This window comes from Trichosurus vulpecula, chromosome 5, assembly GCF_011100635.1.
Source record: "Trichosurus vulpecula isolate mTriVul1 chromosome 5, mTriVul1.pri, whole genome shotgun sequence".
NCBI classification, from domain to species: Eukaryota; Metazoa; Chordata; class Mammalia; order Diprotodontia; family Phalangeridae; genus Trichosurus; species Trichosurus vulpecula.
The window spans coordinates 60,196,366-60,202,200 of NC_050577.1; positions in this window are offsets into that span (position 1 = coordinate 60,196,366).

The window sequence follows — 5,835 nt, forward strand, 5'->3', positions numbered from 1 at the left end:
TTCCTTCTTTTTGGCCAGTGGCCATTCTCAAAGTTAACCATCATGCTTGATATAATGGTTGGAAAGCTAGCCTTGGAATCAGGGTTCTAAGGCATCATACTTCTGGTACATATCAGTTGGAACCCTTATCCTATCCAAACTTGAGGCAACTCTCTAAGATTTTAAGTTAGACTATGTTGTATCATGGAAACAACAAAAAAGAACTTGGACAGACTTCAGGAGATAGTAGAGGATTAAAGGGCCTGGCATGTTACGGTCCATGAGGTCACGAAGAGTTGGACACATCTGAACAATTGAAGGAGAACAATAACAACAAATGACTTGCATTGGGAGAAGTTCCTGATCAGGAATTTCCTGCATTAATGAAATCACAGGTCCAGTCTGCAGAAAGAAACAATAATGAAAGCATGTCTGTTTATTAGCAAGGATGCAATAGGTAAGTTTTGGTGAGTTTGCTGGAGTCAACAACCAGGAAAAGCATGATGAAAATAGAGGAACTGGGTTCAAATCCTTGTACTGCCCAGATAGTGGCAGTGTGATTATAGACAATTGAATTAACTGCTCTAGATCTCAGTTTCCCCATCCGTAAAATAAGGAGGTTGGGCTGAGTAGCCATAAATCTGAGGGAGGGTGAGGTAACCTGTCAAAGAGCCAACCAACAAGAATTCCATTCCTTTGCATTGAGTTGTTCATTGTCATAACCACATGTCCCACGTATTTTGCTTTTCAAGGCTTTGCCTAAAGAAATACATGACTTCAGCACTGCATAGAAAGCAACAATTTTTCGGCATACCCTAGTAAAGATTTGGTTGGTGATATACCCCTTGAGAAAACAGAGCATCACTCAGCAAAGTCCCGAGTGATTTTTGCCTTGAGGAAGTATAAAGGTTTTGAAGGTAGAGTTCATCCAAATATTCTAAACTGGGAGGGGAACAGGATTCAAAAGAAGCAGGTGAATCCCAATTTATGCACCTACCTAGAGGGGGGAAGACCAGAAGCTAACTACCAAATGAACAGCAGACAGACCATGGTTAATTAGACTGGAAGCTTCTGCATATCCTCTACCCTCTTAGAAATGGAATTTCAGGCCTGCATTTCTCAGTAGTTCCTTCTCCCTTTTCCCCAATTCCCCTTTTCCTCTTCTTCTCCCTCTCTCTCCTCCCTCTTTCCCTCTTCCTCTTCCTTCCTTCTCTCTCTCTCTCTCTCTCTCTCTCTCTCTCACACCCTCTTTCTCTCACCCTCTTTCTCTCTCCCTCTGTCTCTGTCTCTCCCCTGTCTATTCTTGAAGAAAGAAAACAAGCCTAACTCAACTCCAGATGGAGAGAAGAAACACATATGAGTAAAGCAGAAATATACAATCCAGATTCAGAGCCCAAAAGGACCTTTGAGGTCATCTTATCCCTTTCATTTTATAGATGAATAAATGTAGGTCTAGAGATTTTTGTGCCCAAGGTCACATAGTTATTAAGTATCAAAGTCAGGATGAGAACTCACATCTTCAGACTTCAAAGCCCGAACTCTTTCCACTGTGGCACAGATGGAAAATTTATCAGCAGTGTGTTTTGCTAGCACTTTGCAGTTTTCCACATTCTTACTCCACAACCACTCTCCAAGTTATAAATCCAAGGTCTACCAAGCAAGCATGATTGTCATTACTTTACAGATAAAGAAAATCAGGCTTAGAGAGGTAACATGGATTTCTTAAAGTTGAATAGATAATAAAGTCAAATAGATAATAAAGCCCATGCCATCTGATTTTCAGAGTCAGTGAATGGTCTTTGGTCTGAACCAGGCACTTATTTTGGGTTGCTGTTATTAAGAATGGGAAAATATTACTGAGATATGGCATTTTACATGTTTCGGTTAATTTAAACTATTCAGTAGTTACTCCACCTGATACAACCTAAAACACAAGAAAAATGGGAGGATGGTGGATCTGGTTGAATAACTGTTAACAACGTTATTAGAGGCTGCTGTGGAGGTGTAAGGCCAATAACACCAGCACATAGGAGGGCTGCTAGCACAGACTCTTTGATCTGCTTTTCTAATGAAAGCAACTTTAAGGGATTTACGATCTCACTTTAATTAAACATACATATATCATTCACTTAGTTCAGGAGAAAAAGTCAGCACTTCCGAACTTCAGAGAAAACACAAACATAAATCACAAGCAGAAATTATATAAACAGAGCAAATAACACAAATCAGGAGACAGGGCTTCTTCCTGTCCGACATTATGGGTACAGGATTGTGATGAGAAAACTATCTGTGATCCAGTTTATAAAGCACAAGTATATTATTGAGCCGTTAGACATCTTATCACACACACACACACACATACACACACACACACACACACACACACACACACATGAGTTAGTTAAGTGAATCAAATCACTTCCATTTGGAGGCAATTAAAATCCCCCAAATTCAAAGATCTTTTAAGGAATTCTATAGTATTATTTATTGAAAAAAGAGCACCACTGCTTGAGATTTGAAATACACTTTGATATCTCCAGAATTCTTATGATCATGATACTTGTAACATGATTTGGTGTGTCAGTTGGAAGGGAAGCTCCCTGATCATGAAATTAGCAAACTGTTGCCTGTGTTGACATTTCTATTGTCCACTATTCACATAACAATGGTTGGTTTACTTTATTCTTTATGGGTAATTAGCTGTTACAATGGTCTTGACAAACCAATCATTATTTTAGGAAACTAAGCTTAATCATAAGACAAATGGATCATTCACCAGATTCAACAAACACCATTTGAATATGCTACTAACAGCCCCTAATGAGGACAGCTGCCATCAGTTAAATAAACCATTAGGCCCTCAAACCCTGCAGGCAAAAATATACTTTATGGTTGATGGCAGCTGCATCCCCAACACACAAACCTTAATTTTTAAAGATTTAAAATAAAATTTCTACTAGATTTATGGAGTTAACAAGAATTCAACACAAATTTGTAGCAGTTCAACATCTTTTCTCTTAAACTGTGATGTTGCATGTGCCTAATTAGCATGCCTTCCCTTTCTGGAGAAGAAAAACAAAATTTATACTACTTATAAATTACCTCAATTTAGTGAGCATTAGTTCATGGGCTAAATTAAAGTGTTCTGGTAAATCCTTAAGTTCATCAATTTGCTTCTTATTTGTTTTGGTTTTCCTTTTAAAAAGATATATTCATATTTTAAATCAATTTTGTTTTAGAGGATTAATCAGAACAATATATTCAGATTTTGTTTTAAAGCAATTACCCAATGGCTCAAAGTTCATTATAGAAAATCAAAATGTTCTGAAATTTAAATAAAACCAAGCTTTACTAATGTGTTATTTTTCAAACACAGGGGCAGTTTACTTTCAAAGGTCATTCTCTCTTCAGATGGGATTCTCTCATTTGTACCACATTCTCCACCTCTTCCAGCAGGCCTTATGATTCATGCAGACATGAAACAGATGGTAATGATTTGCCTGAAAGAAAACTGGACAGGATTCATTTATACATTTAGACTCCCATTCTCCAAATAATTATATGCAATTCAGTCACTTTTACATAGTTTGTAGTGAGATGGAATAAAATTTAGACCTTCCATGTTTGAAACCTTCCTTAAAAACCACTTTGAGAGACCACTGATGAATAGGATGTTCTCATGCTTCCAGAGTCTCGAGATATATTTCTTTTCCAAAGTCTTTCAAAATATTTTTAAAGAACAATGACCCCCTCAAATATACTTGCTTTTCAGTTCATTGACTTTCTGAAAGAATCTGCAGGATTTGCTAACTGATTGTTAGAGGTCAGGGAAAGTGAAAGGTCAAAATTAACCTCAAAGATTAAGAAAGATTGAATTGTAGTAACAGACTGAAAAAACCATCAGAAAGAGGATCAGGTATGGGGGAAAGGAAGTTTGGTCTTGATTTTGAGGTGTTGGTAAAACATTAAGGAGGCAATTGGCATAAGCCATTGGAGTTCTCAATCTGAAGCTCAGAGGACAAGTAACACCCAGAGACAGAGATTTGGGAGTCACCTACATATGGTAAGTAGTCCAGAAGATCATCAGGAACTTAGAGCTGGATGGAACCTTCAAGGACATCTAGCCCAACCCTTTCATTTTAAAGATGAGGAAACGGAACCTCAGAGAAGTTATGTGATATGCCTAGAAGCACACATGTTGTAAATGGCAAAAGTACAATTTGGACCACAATCCTCTAAATCCAAAACCACCTAGGAAAAGAAATTGGTCTTTTATTTCATGTCCTTGGCCAAAATTAGAAACCCTCATAAGGCTTTTGTTCACCAATATTGCTCCATCCCCAGACACTTTAGTTTTCCCAGGTCCATTCTGTTCTGGAAGAATGTGTTTAGTCATTAAACCCTAAGACCATGCATGTGTGTGTACACACACACACACACACACACACACACACACACACAGAGTCCTTGTATTTTGATACAGAATACCTGAGAATTCCACCCACTGAGATGAATTTCTAATATGAATTTCAGATGCTACGGCCCCTAGGTAGAGATGATATTTGTGGGGCTCGTATTATACAAGGTCTTTATCAATGTTCTGCAAGAAAGAATTGAAAAGATGCTCATTAGATTTTCAGATAATGAATGATAAGCAGAATCTATATGATAGTGTAGGTCCATCATAATCAAAAAACCATTTACTAGTTTATTCTCCAAAGCTTCAAGTTTGCATCCTATCTCTTCTTCCATGATTCTATGATTCAGTGCCATGCCTTACCTGCCTGCCTCTTCCAATCAGGGAGATGGTAAAAACCTAATAAGCTGAATTATTTGTGTACCACTTATTAACATATCTGGAATATGGCAGCTATAGCCTCTAGAATGTGGAATGTTTCCAGATTTGGGGTTTTAGGAAGAAGACAAAAAAAAAACCTCTCCATGTTTGTTCCTTTATTCAAGGGGCAGGCCCTGTATTTCTGGCCAACTGGCTCTATGGTCTCTGATCCAATCATGCCATGAAGGAGATATTTTTAAAATAAAAATACTGCAAAAACACGCAAGCAGGTAAACATCATTATGCTTGATGAAACAGTGCATTCTGCTATTAATTTGCATAATGTAAAATTACAACCACTGACTTTTCATGATGGCATAGAGTGAGCATTTGTTCCCCATTCAGCTATCTCCAGCATTCAGTGGATCATTGTACAGTTGTTTTTTTTTTTAAAATCAATTTTCTCCCTTAGTATCAGAAATTTATCTAATATGACTGTTAAGGCTATATGTTTCTTTTTTATAACCCATTTTTTTTATCCTGGATAATTAACAAAAAATGTATTTAGCAAGGCATATGAAATCTATGGAAAATATGCAAGAGAGAATGATTTCCCCATATGTAAACCTGCTGTTATATGGAGGAGAAAACATTTTCCAGGTAAGGAAAAGATATACAGTCATACCACAGAGTAGGTTAAAGACATGTCACAGTGTCTCTTAAAAAGACATTTAGGAGGTATAAGATTAAATTCCATGATTCTGGTTTAGTCTTCATTTGTATTTTGAATTCCTAAAGCTTTCATTTCCTTGTTCTCAGAATCTAGATATTACTCCTAAAATAGAGGCCAAAATAACTTCTTACTTCAGCCATTCCTTCATTTTCTTCTGATAGATTTTCAATGGAGCACAATTTTTCTGCAAGTTACAACAAATCACCACAACCATTCTCCATCTTTCTTGATTCCTATCATCACATCTATCATCATGACGGCAATAATACCCTTTCCTCGTAGTATTTGGGTCGAATCCATTGGACCACAGTGACCCAGCCTTCCCAAATGGCATTGCTAGAGAGAC